This window comes from Phocoena phocoena, chromosome 14 (assembly GCF_963924675.1).
Source record: "Phocoena phocoena chromosome 14, mPhoPho1.1, whole genome shotgun sequence".
Lineage (NCBI taxonomy): Eukaryota > Metazoa > Chordata > Mammalia > Artiodactyla > Phocoenidae > Phocoena > Phocoena phocoena.
This window is the reverse complement of record NC_089232.1, coordinates 3,353,902-3,371,785: the sequence shown is the minus strand read 5'-3', so window position 1 is coordinate 3,371,785 and position 17,884 is coordinate 3,353,902. Positions and strand designations below refer to the sequence as shown.

The window sequence follows — 17,884 nt, the reverse complement described above, 5'->3', positions numbered from 1 at the left end:
AAAGCTCTGAAGGGCATTTAAATGTGGGAGAAAATGACTGATTTCCAGGTGGGCATTGTGGCCAATGGCTTCAATGTTCTCAGCCCCTCCAACTCCTCTAATGCCAGTTCCCTGGTTAAAGTCCTCTTGCAAACTGTCTGGAATGGACGTTGACCCTGATGACACAGCAGGTAACAGTTCTTCAGTGCTTTCTATCTCGCTGGCATTTTCCTAATATTAATAACAATTTTAAATATTTATCTATTTATTTATTTTGGCTGTGCAGGGTCTTAGTTGCGGCATGCGGACTCTTAGTTGCGGTGTGCAGACTCTTGGTTGTGGCATACGGACTCTTAGCTGTGGCATGCGGACTCTTAGTTGTGGTGTGCACGATCTAGTTCCTTGACCAGGGATTGAACCTGGGCCCCCTGCATTAGAAGCACAGAGTCTTACCCACTGGACAACCAGGGAAGTCCCAACATATCTGATTTCATCTTCCCCCAAGCTTTATGGGTTTGTATCAATTCACATCCATGTATCACACGTGGAACCACAGCACCAAAAAGTTAAGTAACTTGTCTAAAGTCTCACACCCATAAGGTCTGTACATTAATTTGGATTTCTAGCATCATGATTATTTTTACCTTGATGTTGTTTTGATCTTTTTCTAATATTTCATTAGTTCTGCTTTATTTCATCTCAAATTCTATCAGAAGTCAATGGAGTTAAAATACGTAACACCTAAATATTTCAAATTAAATGAAGCTTCTATTTAAACATCCAACATCTATATATGCTTTTCAGGGTTTCTGTATTTTCCTCTGCTTTCTAATATTATAGAGATGCACTGGTGTTGTGATGAATACACTGTTACTTGCATCTCTATTTAAATGAGTTATCTGAATACTTTAGATTGGTTTAAGTTTAAAATAAAGCACCTTTGGTAAAACATGTTTTGCTCAGAACTATCTTTACGAATTTGTGGATCTCAAAATGGAGAGATCAAAACATGGGTTTATCACTTTTAAAGTTTGATATATTTAGAATGTCATTACTTAAGATAGGTTTGCTGTCAGAGTCAGTGTTTCCATAAAAGGGGCATTCTATTTTAAATGTTACATTGTGCATGCACGTTCCACTGACTATACATATATATATATATATATATATATATATATATATATATATATATATATAACATGGGATATATGTGTAGCAGTCACACACTTGTAAATGTTATTTAAAAGAACAGAATTTTGAGCTATATTATTTAAATAAAATTTATTTCCATTAACCGTATCTAGGGAGAAGAATTTTCGAAACACCAAACAATATGGTATTCAAAGTACAGAACTACTAGTTAAATGCCGGTTAATTTTTAACAAGAATTCCTAGGCAGTAGGCAGATCGTTCCCACATCCCATTGTGATTGACAAGCCTGACATATGGAATAGTTCACAAATCCCCAGGTGACTGACAGATGGAGAATAGAAAGGCGGATGAAGTTGCCGAGAGAGCTGAGGATGATTTCATATTCAGCGGTTTTGATCAAAAAGATTCCAGCTCTCACCCTAAATTTAGCACCGCTGGCAATTAGAGCACGATTTATTCAGTCCTTTCATTTGCTGGTTGACAAATGGAAAACAAGCACAAAATTAAAAATAAGTTTATTTCCAGCGTTTCGGATATTTAAAATGTGTGTGTCTTTGTTTGCACATAAATTAACATGAGATGAATTTATAGTGAGAGTAAATCTGAACTGGAGAGGCAAGCAATAAATAAGAGCTTTTCTACATATCGTATGGACAGAACAGGTGTTTGAATTAAGACATACTAATACGTTTAGCAGCACGGCTCCACCTTTAGCATTAGGGAGTTGATGCTTTCCTACATTTAGAATAATCTTTCCACAATTTAGAGTTCTTTCATAAGCTTCCAGCATAGGTGACCATCTGTATGACAATATTAATGCTCTTCAGCCTAGTAATAATAAAATCCTGAAAACAACTCCCGGCGACCCGGCTTTTCTGCGTTACAGCGAGTGATGGCAGGGCTACAGGTTTTTCCATATCCATGGTGAAAGGCAGAAGACACCCAGATCTCTCCCCAATCTTGCATTTATAAATGGAGTTAGGAGATCACGACCTTTTTTGCACTATCATTCCAGCTAGACGGTGTGAAGTTCTGTCTCCAGTTTCTCCTTCTATTTCATGAACTACAATGAGATGAACAAGAGGTGCTGATGTAAACCTTCTGTTGTGTTGCCGAGAATCGGAACACGACAATATCACATCCACAGTTGGAGGAGAGCATAACCGCAAGCAGCCCCTCCTAGGGATTCAGAGAAGCAGGGACACTTGTAAGCACGTTGACGCCAAGTGTAGAAAAAGAATCAAGCAAAATCCTCATTCTTTCAGTGACAGAAAACAAACATCGTGTCTGAAAGACCTTGTGATTTCAGAGGAGGTATGTCTATCTACCTCCTCAGAAATCCTCTTGGTACTGTCTAATATAGCTGCTTAGGCATATGAATGAATTGCTCAAAATACGGTGGAAGCTAGAAGGAGGTCTCAGGACGGAAAGTAACTTATCACTCTCAGATGGAGCAGAAGTGGCCCTTAGAGGTGGCCTGACATCAAATGCCAACCAGGGTAACCGTTTATGAGGAGGCTGGGCTGACACTGCAGCACCTGAGACTTGGGAATTGCGGGGGCAGATGTTTGGGACACTTATAGGTCTTCTTATTTGATTTGTATTCCAGGTCTGACATTCAACTTTATTTGTATTCATTATTCACATCGGGAACTAGAATGGTTTTTAAAATAGCATAAAATCCACTTAAATTATAATGGGAAGAATCGTGTGCAATGTGATGCTTTAATTACTGTTAAGCTAACCTTGGGATATGGGAAATGTCAATTTCCATTGGCCACATGAAGGCTGAGCCCAGATTTTAGCCCCCAGATACGTGCAGTCAGTGGGCTGCAGCTCATGGGCACAGCCCTGCCTGAGGAGTCCCACAGTGCTTCAAACCTGCCTTTTCCACCTCCCCTCATACCCTGGGGCACCATCACCTTTTTTATTACTATCCCTTCCTCCGCTGAAATACCCTCCCTCCCTCCCGGGTCCTTAGCAGCAGCCCCAAATACATTTCCCAGGCAAATAGCTTCCGGTCTGTCGTGTTGCTGTTTTTCTCTTTCTTCGACCCTCCCTGGGTGGCAAGTCCTGGGTTTTCCACCCCGCAAGAGAGGGGAAAGGGAATCTGAAACCAGCTGGTACCCATGTTAAGACTCCTTGTTCACAATTATTCCATCCCTCCTTGAAACCAGGAGTCCGGTACCATGCTATCTCTCCTGTGTCTTTGCCATCTATAAATTACTTTAAGCATAAACAAGCATCATCCATTTTGGAAGTCCAGATGCTTGAGTCCTAAAGAACCTTCCATAGTAAGAAGCAGGCAGTCTGATTGTCCTACAGAATGTTCTACTACCCCTCTTCCAAGGGCTATGGAGGTGGTTAGCTATATGGAAGGAATACAATGGGACCCTAAATTCTTCCCAACTAAAAGAAGGAGATTTTCAGTTTTAATTTATACCAACCATGTGCAAATTTAAGCCATATATTAACTGGCAAAAACAGAGACTGTGTTTTTTCTTTTAGGTCATATTCTTGTTAGAGAGTATAGCAATTCAGCATCTGTGTTGGAGTCTGGAAGCAAGTTATGACATACATATATTCATATAGACACTTTTATTTTGATTTATTTTCCCCAAAATATACTTTCTAGAAATAACAGTGTGTAATAATTTGGGGGGTAACTACACTCTGAAATGGGCTTTACCCTTTCTTCGGCCCAGTATATATTTTTCCTAATTAATCCATTGAGCTAAATTAAATTGTGACTGTGTTTAAACCATTAAAATCGTGATTTTACAAGGTTCAATTCAGTATAATTGCAGTACAAGATGGAAGCAAGGTGATTACATTCCCACTTCACTTTAGGGGAGAAAAAGAGACAATTCTAATACCTTATGTGTCGTGGATAGAGCATTTAAAAAAATCTATTTTAAATGGCTCACAAGACCTTTTTTTTCACTATTTCAAACTTCTTAAACATGCTAAAAACCATTACCAAACGTAAATGTTGCTTTCATATCACCTGTATCGATTGTGATCATATAATACCATAGAGAAAATAAGGGAAAAATGTAACACTTACTAAATGGTTTCTATACCCCAGAAACTCGTTTTGAGGTTTTAACGAAACATTAATTCTTCTTCTGAATTTCCTTTAGTTCTGCGAAAGAAATTTTGTTTGAAAAAACCTGAACCATATGATTACAACTTGGCATTGATCTAACTCTGTGTCATCCAATATAATTGCCACTTGTCACTTGTGGTTGTTTACATTTAGATTTTAACTAAAATTAAACTTATAAATTAAAAAATTTAGCTCCTCCAATTACACAAGACACATTTCAAGTGCTCAATAGCCACATGTGGCTAATGGTTACTGTATTAGAGCAATTATTGAAAGTGTTCATGAGCTCAGAGAGTTCTGTTGTTGGATGATGCTGGTCTAAAATCATTCTTTCAAAGGATGTGTTGGCTTAATGGGCATAGCTCCACTAAACCTTTGGCAAGCTGGTGATCTGAGTTTATGTTCAATCCTTTATCACTTTTAGAGACTAGTGTCTAACTTGAAATGTTTCTAAAAATGTTATTTATAAAATATTAAGTGATAATATATTCTTTCAAACATGTCAATAAACAAAGAACACCCAAAAGAGTCTTCTTACTTTATTGTTTATATTGGTAAACTGGGCACTTTCTCTCATACTATGCTTTCTCCAACTTTATTGAGACTTGTATATTTTTTTCTATTTTAAAAAATGGATTATGAATAATCTGTTCAGTTTATAAGAAAAGGGAAAAAATCTTCTTAAATAGAAAAACAATCTCTCCAATTTTTATTTGTGTCATAAAGAATTAATTCATTTTTTCAAAGATAAAAATTGTTCATAAGATATGCATTAAGACAGTTTACTAGTTTCAGAAAATAAAGGGTGTTTGTATATTAGTTTCCTACAGTAAACCCCTCGAAGAGTGTAATACATTGAAAATACCAAATATCACTAATGAAAAATAAAATAGAAGTAAGATGACTTACACAATGAATTCTTGACAGTAATTATATTTCTTGCTACATATGATAAAAGTGTTCTCGTTTGGGGAAGTTCATCCATGATGTTTTTATCCCCTTATAACTCTTGATACCAACTCATTAAAACTAGAATATAATTTCCAATTCAGCTATCATTTAGTTCTTCAACTTTTTTCTTATATTCTTATGAGAATTAATATACTATTCTCTTCTCCTTTCTTATCTTTTATCTTCTGTTTAGTTCATATCTTTCTGCTCTTATAACACAGAAAGATCTCTTTCACTAAAATTTCAAACTAAGAATCAGACCTAATATTGATTGAGTGTATGCACAAGAGTTTATGGGATGTGCTCCCTGCCCTGGATGATCTTAAATAATTATTTTCTTTGAATAATTTCTAAATAACATATTTAGTAGTATCAAAGCCATCTTTTCTGGGAGAAAAAAAAAAAGGTTTCCGCAGTAGTATGGAAACACAAGAGTTGTTCAAAACCAAAAATTAAAATGGCATGTCATCAAAATCAGTGATAATTCAAAGAGTGAAAACCTTGGAGAATTTTAAGAGTCTATGCCTTCTAATAAATACTTTGCATATGTCTCTCTGTAAATATAACTAACATTCTGGTGCAAAACATATCAAAGAGAAGGGTAAGGGAAGGTATCTTTCTTAGTTCAGAATGAGTCATTGCCATTGTCCAGTGGGCATGTGCTTTGGGGTCTTCTGATTGAGTTCTTGGTATAGAATCGGAGCAGCAAACTACTGTTGAATGAATGAGATGGATCAGGCTGAGTCATTCCACAGGATGGAAGATCTTACCACTCATTTCAGTTCATGGAAAGTTGAGGGTTGTGACCAGTTCTTCACCCACTAAGTACCCTAACAAAAAAGTTATCTAACCGCCACTTACCCTACATAAGCACACATCTGTTGCTATAAATTCTATATCTACTCAAATGTTCTTGACAATGATATTCCCACAAAATTCTCCACCCACTTCCTTGCAGTCCTCTGAGCAAATGTGCATAACTTTACTACAACATCCATCCAACTTTAACCACATGGCTTGTCCTTTCCTCTCGCTTATGAATGTCTCTCTGCCACTGTCTTCTCATCTTAATCCACCATCCAGGATCTGTCTTTCTTATTGCCTCCCACTAGCTGATGCAAAGCTGAAAGTAGACATACATCACACTTCAGTGATCACAGCTGGTAAACCCTTATGATGACACTTTGATAGAAGGGGTGACAAACCCTGTTTTCTGACTTGCTCCTCTAGGTTTTAGCCCTACAACCAGTAACTCTTTCAATTCTCAATCATACTGAACATGGGGAATATTTATCTGACAAATAAACAGTAAATATTTCTAAATTAAACTAAAATACCAGGTGCTTTTATTTTTTGTCTCTTGTTTTAATATATTTTTACTTCCTCTTGGAATAGATTGTTTTTGCTGGCTATACCATGTTATTGTAGAAATTATATTCATAAATTAGGAGGAAAGCCACCAAAATTATCAAGTACATTTACCATTCTGTTAGTACTGCCAATGTACACAGCTCCCTTCCAGTGAATTCTAAATATCACTGTTACTATAGTTATTTTCTATGTTGGTGAAATGACCAAAAGAAGATTCAAGTAAGTTATTGCGTGCTTCTCACTGAAAATGACTGTTTCCAGAGTTTCATTTTGTGCTCTCTCCAAGCACAAATGTCATCATTAAAAAGCATTTATTAATGATCTCCTTTATAGGGTATGTACTATGACATGAAGAGCAAAATTTATAAATTTTCAGTGAAGATTAGGCTTACAGTGAAAACAGGCAATATATATATGTATCTGTAGAAACAGAATAGAAATGGTAAATCAAGTTTAAGATCAAGCTATAAATGGACACACAGAGAAAGGGAAAGAGAGGCAGAGAGAGAGAGAGAAATCGATCAAAGATTTTGACAACTCATGCATTGATAAGGCAAAAGTCTTTTAAAAATGGAAAGTTAAAATATAAAACTATGTGTGTAAAATCATTAGAGTGGTTTACAATTGATGGAAAATCTACCACTGTGTTCTTATAATGAACTATCTTCAAGCAACAGACTTGAATTTCAGGAGCTGTGTGAATTCTGGATAGGGACCTTGGCAAAATGGAGAAGAGAAAGAGGATTTGAGACATCTCTCATTAGCTGAGAGGAGGCTCAGATGGTGAAGTAGGGTGAATCTCTATGACCATCCTCTCCATCCCAGTTTATTCCTATTTGGTTCTTGTTATTCATGAACATCTTTAGGAGGCATATGTAGCAAGTCTATACAGAAGCCTGTACTAAATAAACAGATGGGTGGACAGGGAAGAAATAATATTAGCTAGGGAAATAGATATCATATCTTTCCCATCTTTTGAGATGACTCAAATGACTAAGGTCAAAAATAAAACCTGACAAGAGACAATACGTCCAGAGGTTAGAAGTTATAAAGGAAAGCATGAAGAAGTATAAACTAATAAAAGAAACATAAAAGAATGTGAACATATGCACTACTTGGCATAAAAAAGATTGAGTATCCCACCCACTAAGTGCAAATATAAACCCTGGACATTAAATATAAAACAAATATAAAAAGATTCCAAAAGGTGGAGAGAAGAAGGAAGACTGGCTAGGGACTCTGGTGTCTGCAAATGACACAGTGCTGAGTTCCTTGGGTTTTCTTTATTTCTTATTTTTTTCCTTTTTTTAAAATTGAAGTACAGTTAGGTAAAATAGTATATAAGTTACAGGTGTACAATATAGTGATTCATAATTTTTAAAGTTTATACTCCATTTATAGTTATGATAAAATATTGGCTATATTACCTGCATTGTACAATATATACTTGTAGCTTATTTTATACATAATGGTTTGTACCTCTTAATCCCCTACCCCATTGCCCCTCCCCTCTTCCCTCTGCCCACTGGTAACCACTAGTTTGCTCTCTATATCGTGAGTCTGTTTCATTTTTGTTATGTTCACTAGTTTTATATATTTTTTAGATTCCACATATAAGTGAGATCGTACAGTATTCGTCTTCCTCTGTCTGACTTATTTCACTTAGCATAATGCCTTCCAAGTCCATCCACGTTGCTGCAAATGGCAAAATTTTGTGCTTTCTTATGGCTGAGTAGTATTCCATTGTGTGTACCACATCTTCTTTATCCATTCATCTGTTGATGGGCACTTAGCTTGCTTGCATATCTTGGCAATTGTGAATAAAGCTGCTATGAACATTGGGGTGCATGTATTTTTATGAATTAGTGTTTTTTGTTTTTTTCAGATGTATACCCAGGAGTGGAATTTCTGGGTCATTTTTAGTTTTTTTTGAGGAACCTCAATAAGAACATATATGTCAATAATTACCTTAAATTTAAATGGACCAGATGCTTCAATTTAAAGACATAGAGTGGCTGAATGGATACAAAAGCAAGACCCATATATATGCTGCATCGTTTTCCCTTCTATATCCCCAATTACATGCTGGAGAAACTAGCTAGCTAGCAAATGCCAAACAGTACAGACAAAAAGGACCCCAAGAAAATCCTGCTCTCTCTAACCAAATAACCAAGAAAAGAAAAGCCTAGCAAAACAAATAACTTTTAGACAATAACTCTTCTACATTGCTAAATATATTTAAAGAAAAAGAAAAACCTAGATGCCTACTGGGGCATCTAAACTTCAACCTTGAGAGATTGTAATGAGTAATCCAGCTACACTGCCTGGGTGGCGTCTGAGAAGACTGAGTAGGGAGCTGAGACTTCATTCTTGGCAGAAAGTAACAAATCCCACAACAGTGCCCTTCCAGTGGAAATATCAGTGGAAACCACGCAGGGAGTCTGGATTCCATCCACACTTCACTGGAGCAGTGTCCAGAAAGCCTAGTAGAGAGTTGGGATTTCCAACAGCAAAGTGGTAATGAGTTACCATCAAGCTCTCACTTTGGTGTCCATAGAGGTAAAGTGAGGAGCCTGAACTCCCCACTCTGCCAACAGAAATGAGAAGCTGCCCATCACAAATCAGTGAAGATTAACTGTAGAATGTGGTCCCTCAACCCCACCTGTCAGTGAAAAGTTGGTGGACGTCCCCAGCCTCCACCACCCCATGGAGCAATGTCGTAGCAGGATTGCAGAAACACAAGATTTAAATAAGATTCTCAATCTTGTAACATAATACCAAAAATGTCTACTCTTTCATAAAATATCAGTCATCATTCTAAAAACCAGGAAGATCTCAACTTTAGCAAGAAAAGACAGTAAGCAAATGCCAACATCAAGATGACCCAGAATCATCTTTCAAGGATGTAAAGAAGTAAATATAGTAAACAAATAAACAATTACAAACATACTTGAAACAAATTAAAAAAATAGATACCTCAGAAATGAAGTAGAAAATCTAAGCAAATAAATAAAAGATATAAAGAAGAACCAAATGAAGATGTTCAAAAGAAAATCTAAACAAAACACCCTCAATGCACAGACTCAAGAGCAGAATGGAGAGGACAGAGGACTCAGGAACCTGTGAGCTTATCACAAAGAATCTAACATTCATGTCATTGAAGTACAAAAATGAGGAGGAGAGAAGGCAGGGCTAAATAAGTTTTGAGAAATGACTGAAAATCTCCCAAATTTGGCAAAAGACATAAACCTACATATTCAAAAAGCAGAACAAACCCCAAAGAAATTCATGCCCAACACATCATATTTAAACTTTTTGAAGTTAAATGGGAGAGAGTAAATAATTATGATGATAAATAATGCTATTAAGGTTATTCCAGTGGGAAAATAGCAATCTTAAATGTATACAAATAAAGCAAAAAGTTGCAAAATATTTGAAGCAAAAACTGTTAGAACAGAAAGGAGAATGACTAACCCACAATTATAGTTGGAGATTTCAACAAGCCTCTATCAACAATTGTTAGATCAACAAGTCAGATAATCAGCAAAGATATAGGAGAACACAAAATCACCATTCATCACAGGATATAGTTGATACAGAGTACCTCAACAAATTTTAAATGATTGAAATCGTACAAAGCGTGTTCTTTGGCTATAATGGGGTCACACTAGAAATCAATAACAGAAAGATAACAGGTAAATCACCAAACACTTGGAAAGTAAATGACATACTACCAAATATCCATGGGTCAAAGAAAAAGTCTTATAGAAAAATTTAAAGTACATTTAACAGAAAGAAAATAAAAATACAGCATATTAAAATTTGTGGAATACTATTAAAGCAGTGCTAAGAAAGAAATTTATAGCACTGACTTCTGACATTAGGAAAGAGGAAAAGTCTTACATCAGAATCTAATTACCGGGGCTTCCCTGGTGGCGCAGTGGTTGAGAATCTGCCTGCAAATGCAGGGGACGTGGGTTTGAGCCCTGGTCTGGGAGGATCCCACATGCCGCAGAGCAACTGGGCCCCGTGAGCCAAAACTACTGAGCCTGCGCGTCTGGAGCCTGTGCTCTGCAACAAGAGAGGCCGAGACAGTGAGAGGCCCGCGCACCGTGATGAAGAGAGACCCCCGCTCGCTGCAACTAGAGAAAGCCCTTGCACAGAAACGAAGACCCAACACAGCCAAAAATAAATTAATTAATTTAAAAAAAAATCTAATACCTACCTTAAGAAACTAAAAGAATAAGAGCAAAATAAGTATAAATTTAACAGAAGAAAGGAAATAGTAAACATAATAGCAGAAATCAATGAAATTGAAAACAGGAAAATACAGAAAAGCTACTGAAACAAAAAGCTCATGTTTTAAAACAAATCAATAAAACTGACAAAACTCTAACTAGACTGACAAAGAAAAAAATAAAGAAGACACATATCAATAATAATAGGAATGAAACAGAGGCTATGACTACAGACCCTGCAGAAATCCAAAGGATGATATGGAATACCACCAAAAATTCTACACACATAAATTTGACAACTTAGGAGAAATGGATCAATTTTTCAAAAAACATAAATGACACAAACTCACCCAATATAAAATACATAATTTGAATAGCCCTATAACTATTTGGGAAGTGTAATTCATAATTTTAAAAATCTCCAGATTCAGATGGTTTCAATGGAGAATTCTATCAAACAAAGAAGAACCAGCATCAATTTTACACAATCTCTTCTCAGAAACACTTCCCAATTCATTATGTGAAGCTAGTATTTCTCTGATATCAAAATCAAATACCAAAAACAAAAACTACAGACTTCTCATAAATATAGAGACAGAAATTGCTAAAATGTTAGCATATAGAATTCAGCAATATATATATTATATATACATATAAATATATACATCATGATCAAACGAGATTTGTCCCATGGATGTGAGGCTGGGTACAACCTTCAAAAATGAATCAATGTAATTCACCATAATAACAGACTAAAGAAGGAAAATCAAATGATGAAAAATCATTTAATGTGGACAGCGCATTTGACAACACTCAATACTTGTTATGATAAAGACCCTCAGAAAACTAGGAATAGATGGAAATTTGTCCACTTGGGAAAATAATCTACAAAATACTATAGCTAATGCTGAAAGAGTGAATGCTTTTCCCTTAAGACCAGGAACAAGGTAAGGATGTGAACTCTCACCATTTTATTCAACAAAGTGCTGCAAGTTCTAGACAACACAATAAGGCAAGAGAAAAATAGCCTATAGAACACAAAGAAACAAATAAAAGTGTTCCTTTTTGCAAATGACATGATTATTTCCATAGAAAATTTTTACAATCATCAAAAAAAAAAAGAAATACATGGTGTAAATGTAACATATAGGAGTTGAGTGCTGAAAAGTACACAACACTAAGGAAAGAAATAAAAATGGAGAAAATAAATGGAGACACATAATATGTTCATGGATTGGAAGACCCAACATAGTAAAGTTGTCAATTTCCCTCTCCCCTAGACCTCCCATAAAAGGCTTAATGCAATTCTCATCAGAATCCTAGCAAGATTTTTTGTAGATATAGTAAAGATTATTCTAAACTTTCATGGAAATGCAGAGGAATTAGAATAAAGCAATTCTGAAAAATAAAGATAAAATAGGAGAAAGCATTCTACTTGTCATAAAGACATTATATGGCTGTAGTAATCAAGACTGTATCATATTGGCAGTCTACACATAGATGAATGACACAATAGACAATCTAAAATTAGCCCAAAACAGTATGGCCAATCTTTTTGGACAAAGATGCAAATGTAGTTTAATGAAGAAAGAATAGTCCTTTCAACAAATAGTGCTAGAGCAATTGTATATTCATAAGCCAAAAAATCTTTTTTGACTGAACCTCATACCTCATACAAAACTAACTCACAATAGGTCATAGATTTAAATGTAAAATATAAAAATCAGATAAATAAAATCTATAAAACATTTATTAAAGCCAGGAGAAATTTTTAGGTCTTTTGTTTCCATGAAGAATTCTTAGGCAAGATACCAGAAACAAAATCAAAAAAGAATTATTGATAAGCTGTGCTTCATCAAAATTAATAACTGCTGCTTTGTGAAAGACCCTGTTAAGAAAAATAAAGGAAAAGCTACAATCTGTGAAATAATATTTGCAAACCTCATATCTGATGAAGAGCTCATATCAAGAATATGTAAAAAAAAAAAATAGCTCTCAAAACTCAATGATAAATAAACCATCCAATAAGAAAATGGGCAAAAGACATGAAGAGACACTGCCAAGAAGATATAGGGATGACAAATAAGCACATGAAAGACATTAAAATCACTTGCTATCAGGGAAATGCAAATTAAGACCACAAGGAGATATCATTACAAACCTACCAAACTGGCTGAAATAAATAGAGTGTCAACCAAATTCTGAACAGGAGGCTGAAAATCGGGATCTCTCATATACTGCTGATGGGAATTGCAGGTGACCACTCAGGACAATAGTTTGTCAACTGCTTAAAACAACAAACATACACTTACCATACAACCCAGCATTGCACTTCTGGACATTTTTCCCAGAGAAATGAAAACTTATCTACACAAAATTCTGTTTATGATTGTTTATAGCAGCTTTGTTTGTAATAGCCCCAACTGGTCAAAACAAAAATATCCCTCAATAGGTGAATAAACAAACTGATACATCCACACTACAGTATACCACTCAACAATAAAAAGGAATGAACTACTGATACACCCAACAGCTCAGATGAACTTTACGGCATTATGCTTAATTAAAAAAAAAAATCCAATCCCTAAATGTCACATATTATATAATTCCATTTCTATAACATTCTCAAAATGGCAGAACTACAGAGCTGAAAAACAAATTAGAGTTTATCTTTGGTTTGGGATGGTGGGGAGATAGAAAGGGGGTGTAACTATAAAGGGGTGACCCCGAAAAGATCTTGGTGGTGATGGAACAGTTCTGTATCTTGATTGTGGTGCTAGTTACCTGAATGTACAGCAATATCAGATCACCCGGGAACTCATTAGGATACAAATTCTCAGCTGTAGTTTAGATTTGCTGAATCAGAAACCCTCAGAATGGGACCAAGTAGTTTGTGGTTTAATAAGCCCTCCAGGTAATTCTAATGAACGTTAAAGTTTGAGAACCACGTGTCTGGGGAAAGTGAGTCCCAATCCTGAGAGCGAGATCATGAATACAGCCTAAGGAAAGCCATATTCTGCTTGTATGTTTGTATTCATGCTATATGTCATGTGAAAATGTCCTGTGTCACACGTGGTGCCCAAAAGACTCCTTCACACACGTATGTACTCAAAATTATTAAACATTAATGTTGAGCATTTCAAGGTTCAGAAAAGTAGTCCCTAAAAATTCCAATTTTATACTGTTCATTCACTTTGTACTCCAAGATTTATTTAAAACTCTAAAAAGCTAAATCGGAAGATCACACCTAGATGCAAGTTGCCTTTAAATAATAGAAAAATCAGAATTAAAATGTTTTGCTGTTCATCTCACTGGATTTTTGTTAGATTATACAAGATAATTTATTTGAAGGATCTATGAAATACCTGAAGAATCATGAATAATTTCTATCACAATTAGTTGTAGTTATTAAATATTTTCAATATTATACTTACCACTTATTAGCCAACTTCCAAATGGCAGCTGGCCTCATATACGATCTCTGAGCTTCACAGGAACTTTGCAGTACAGATAATTATCTCCAGATATGGGCACATTGATTCAGAGAGGTGAGATAAGTTGCTTGTGGGTCCACTGTAGAGTGACTGAACACCGATTTGAACCAGGCTTAGAGTATTCCTAACATGATACTCTTCCTCCACACTAACTCAAGTCACTTGCAGTGATTCCTACCATATCAGTGATCCTGGTTTGGATCCAAACCTGAATAATAAAAAAAATGCTGCATTTCAAGAGGGTACATTCTTTGCAAAAGTGTGATAAGAGGAGGGGAGCAATCCAGTGGAATAAAGTGATGGAATTCTACAAAGACCAGAAAGGGGAAGTGGAAAATATTCCATGACAAACTAATGTATACCCAAGGGTTAGGAATGTCACATACCAATAAATACACTCTGAGTGGATAAAGGTCAACATGGATAAATAAGGAGGTGCAGAAAGTAATCAGGGTAAGAGAGAAGAGTATGTGAAATAGGAAGCAACTGGGAAGATTATAGAATGAATTCAAGTGTAAAAAATATATCAGAAAAGCAAAGGTGTAAAATGAAAGGAAGTTTACAGAAAAGTTTAGATAAATATCAGAACATTTCTCAAAGTACTAAGGGACAAGGGGTCAGCATTGGAGACAGTGGAATGATCAAAGAGATAGACAGGTAATTTATTGAACCAAAGGTGGAATCTTAAGAATTAAAGGCATTCTTCCATTTAGTTCGCACCAAAAGGATAAGGGAGTAGGTGGGGCATGAGGGAGATTCAGGCGGTCCTTGATGAAGTAAGATGTGTTTGAAACAGTGATCAAGGAATTGGGAAATGTGAAAGTGAAGACATTTCTCAATTTGTTTTTAGAGGGAACTTTCCTCAACATAATAAAGGCCATATATGACAAGCCCACAGCAAACATCATCCTCAATGGTGAAAAACTGAAAGCATTTCCACTAAGATCAGGAACAAGACAAGGTTGCCCACTCTCACCACTCTTATTCAACATAGTTTTGGAAGTTTTAGCCACAGCAATCAGAGAAGAAAAGGAAATAAAAGGAATCCAAATCGGAAAAGAAGAAGTAAAGCTGTCACTGTTTGCAGATGACATGATACTATACATACAGAATCCTAAAGATGCTACCAGAAAACTACTAGAGCTAATCAATGAATTTGGTAAAGTAGCAGGATACAAAATTAATGCACAGAATCCTCTGGCATTCCTATATACTAATGATGAAAAATCTGAAAGTGAAATCAAGAAAACACTCCCATTTACCACTGCAACAAAAAGAATAAAATATCTAGGAATAAACCTACCTAAGGAGACAAAAGACCTGTATGCAGAAAATTATAAGACACTGATGAAAGAAATTAAAGATGATACAAATACATGGAGAGATATACCATGTTCTTGGATGGGAAGAATCAACATTGTGAAAATGACTCTACTACCCAAAGCAATCTACAGATTCAATGTAATCCCTATCAAACTACCACTGGCATTTTTCACAGAACTAGAACAAAAAATTTTGCAATTTGTATGGAAACACAAAAGACCCTGAATAGCCAAAGCAATCTTGAGAACGAAAAACGGAGCTGGAGGAATCAGGCTCCCTGACTTCAGACTATACTACAAAGCAACAGTAATCAAGACAGTATGGTACTGGCACAAAAACAGAAAGATAGATCAATGGAACAGGATAGAAAGCCCAGAGATAAACCCACGCACATATGGTCACCTTATCTTTGATAAAGGTGGCAGGAATGTACAGTGGAGAAAGGATAGCCTCTTCAATAAATGGTGCTGGGAAAACTGGACAGGTACATGTAAAAGTATGAGATTAGATCACTCCCTAACACCATACACAAAAATAAGCTCAAAATGGATTAAAGACCTAAATGTAAGGTCAGAAACTATCAAACTCTTAGAGCAAAACATAGGCAGAACACTCTATGACATAAATCACAGCAAGATCCTTTCTGACCCACCTCCTAGAGTAATGGAAATAAAAACAAAAATAAACAAATGGGACCTAATGAAACTTCAAAGCTTTTGCACAGCAAAGGAAACCATAAACAAGACCAAAAGACAACCCTCAGAATGGGAGAAAATATTTGCAAATGAGGCAGCTGACAAAGGATTAATCTCCAAAATTTACAAGCAGCTCATGCAGCTCAATAACAAAAAAACAAACAACCCAATCCAAAAATGGGCAGAAGACCTAAATAGACATTTCTCCAAAGAAGATATACAGAATGCCAACAAACACATGAAAGATTGCTCAACATCATTAGAGAAATGCAAATCAAAACTACAATGAGATATCATCTCACACCAGTCAGAATGGCCATCATCAAAAAATCTAGAAACAATAAATGCTGGAGAGGGTGTGGAGAAAAGGGAACACTCTTGCACTGCTGGTGGGAATGTGAATTGGTTCAGCCACTATGGAGAACAGTATGGAGGTTCCTTAAAAAACTACAAATAGAATTACCATATGACCCAGCAATCCCACTACTGGGCATATACCCTGAGAAAACCAAGATTCAAAAAGAGTCATGTACCAAAATGTTCATTGCAGCTCTATTTACAATAGCCCTCAGATGGAAACAACCTAAGTGCCCATCATCGGATGAATGGATAAAGAAGATGTGGCACATATATACGATGGAATATTACTCAGCCTTAAAAAGAAACGAAATTGAGTTATTTGTAATGAGATGGATAGACCTAGAGTCTGTCATATAGAGTGAAGTAAGTCAGAAAGAAAAAGACAAATACCGTATGCTAACACATATATATGGAATTTAAGAAAAAAAAAATGTCATGAAGTACCTAGGGGTAAGACGGGAATAAAGACGCAGACCTACTGGAGAACAGACTTGAGGATAAGGGGAGGGGGAAGGGTGAGCTTTGACAGGGCAAGAGAGAGTCATGGACATATACACACTAACAAACGTAGTAAGGTAGATAGCTAGTGGGAAGCAGCCGCATGGCACAGGGATATTAGCTCGGTGCTTTGTGACTGCCTGGAGGGGTGGGATAGGGAGAGTGGGAGGGAGGGAGACACAAGAGGGAAGACATATGGGAACATATGTATATGTATAACTGATTCACTTTGTTATAAAGCAGAAACTAACACACCATTGTAAAGCAATTATACCCCAATAAAGATGTTAAAAAAAAAAAAAAGGACATCAGTAAATACTAAATCTTAGGTATCAAAGAAAACCTCACAGGAGAGATCTATGTCTAAAAACAAAACTAAAATCTCTATACCTTATCCTTTAAAGTATGGCTTAAGTTTATATTCCATTTATGTCTTTTATATTTGAGTTTAGAGGCCCCTTTTTGAGGAAAAAATCTCTCTCTGTAGGTATATACACACACATACACATACACACCTCTCTCTATTATATACACATACACTTCTCAGTAAATATATACATTTGTGTGTGTATATACATGTATACATTTACATCTGCTGTATCTCTGTATATATTTGCTCAATACATATACGTATACCTATACATATGTATGTACACAAACATACACACATGCACACAGAAAGAGAATTTCTATTTGGAAATAAAAGGTTACCTG

The 17,884-nt window shown here is 35.9% G+C and overlaps 1 non-coding gene across 1 annotated transcript; it reads right to left on the bottom strand.

Moving 5' to 3' along the window:
• Window positions 1-377: 377 nt before the first annotated feature.
• Window positions 378-450, bottom strand: TRNAR-UCU (transfer RNA arginine (anticodon UCU)). The gene has a single exon. It is a non-coding gene; the product is annotated as a tRNA-Arg (tRNA).
• Window positions 451-17,884: the final 17,434 nt, after the last annotated feature.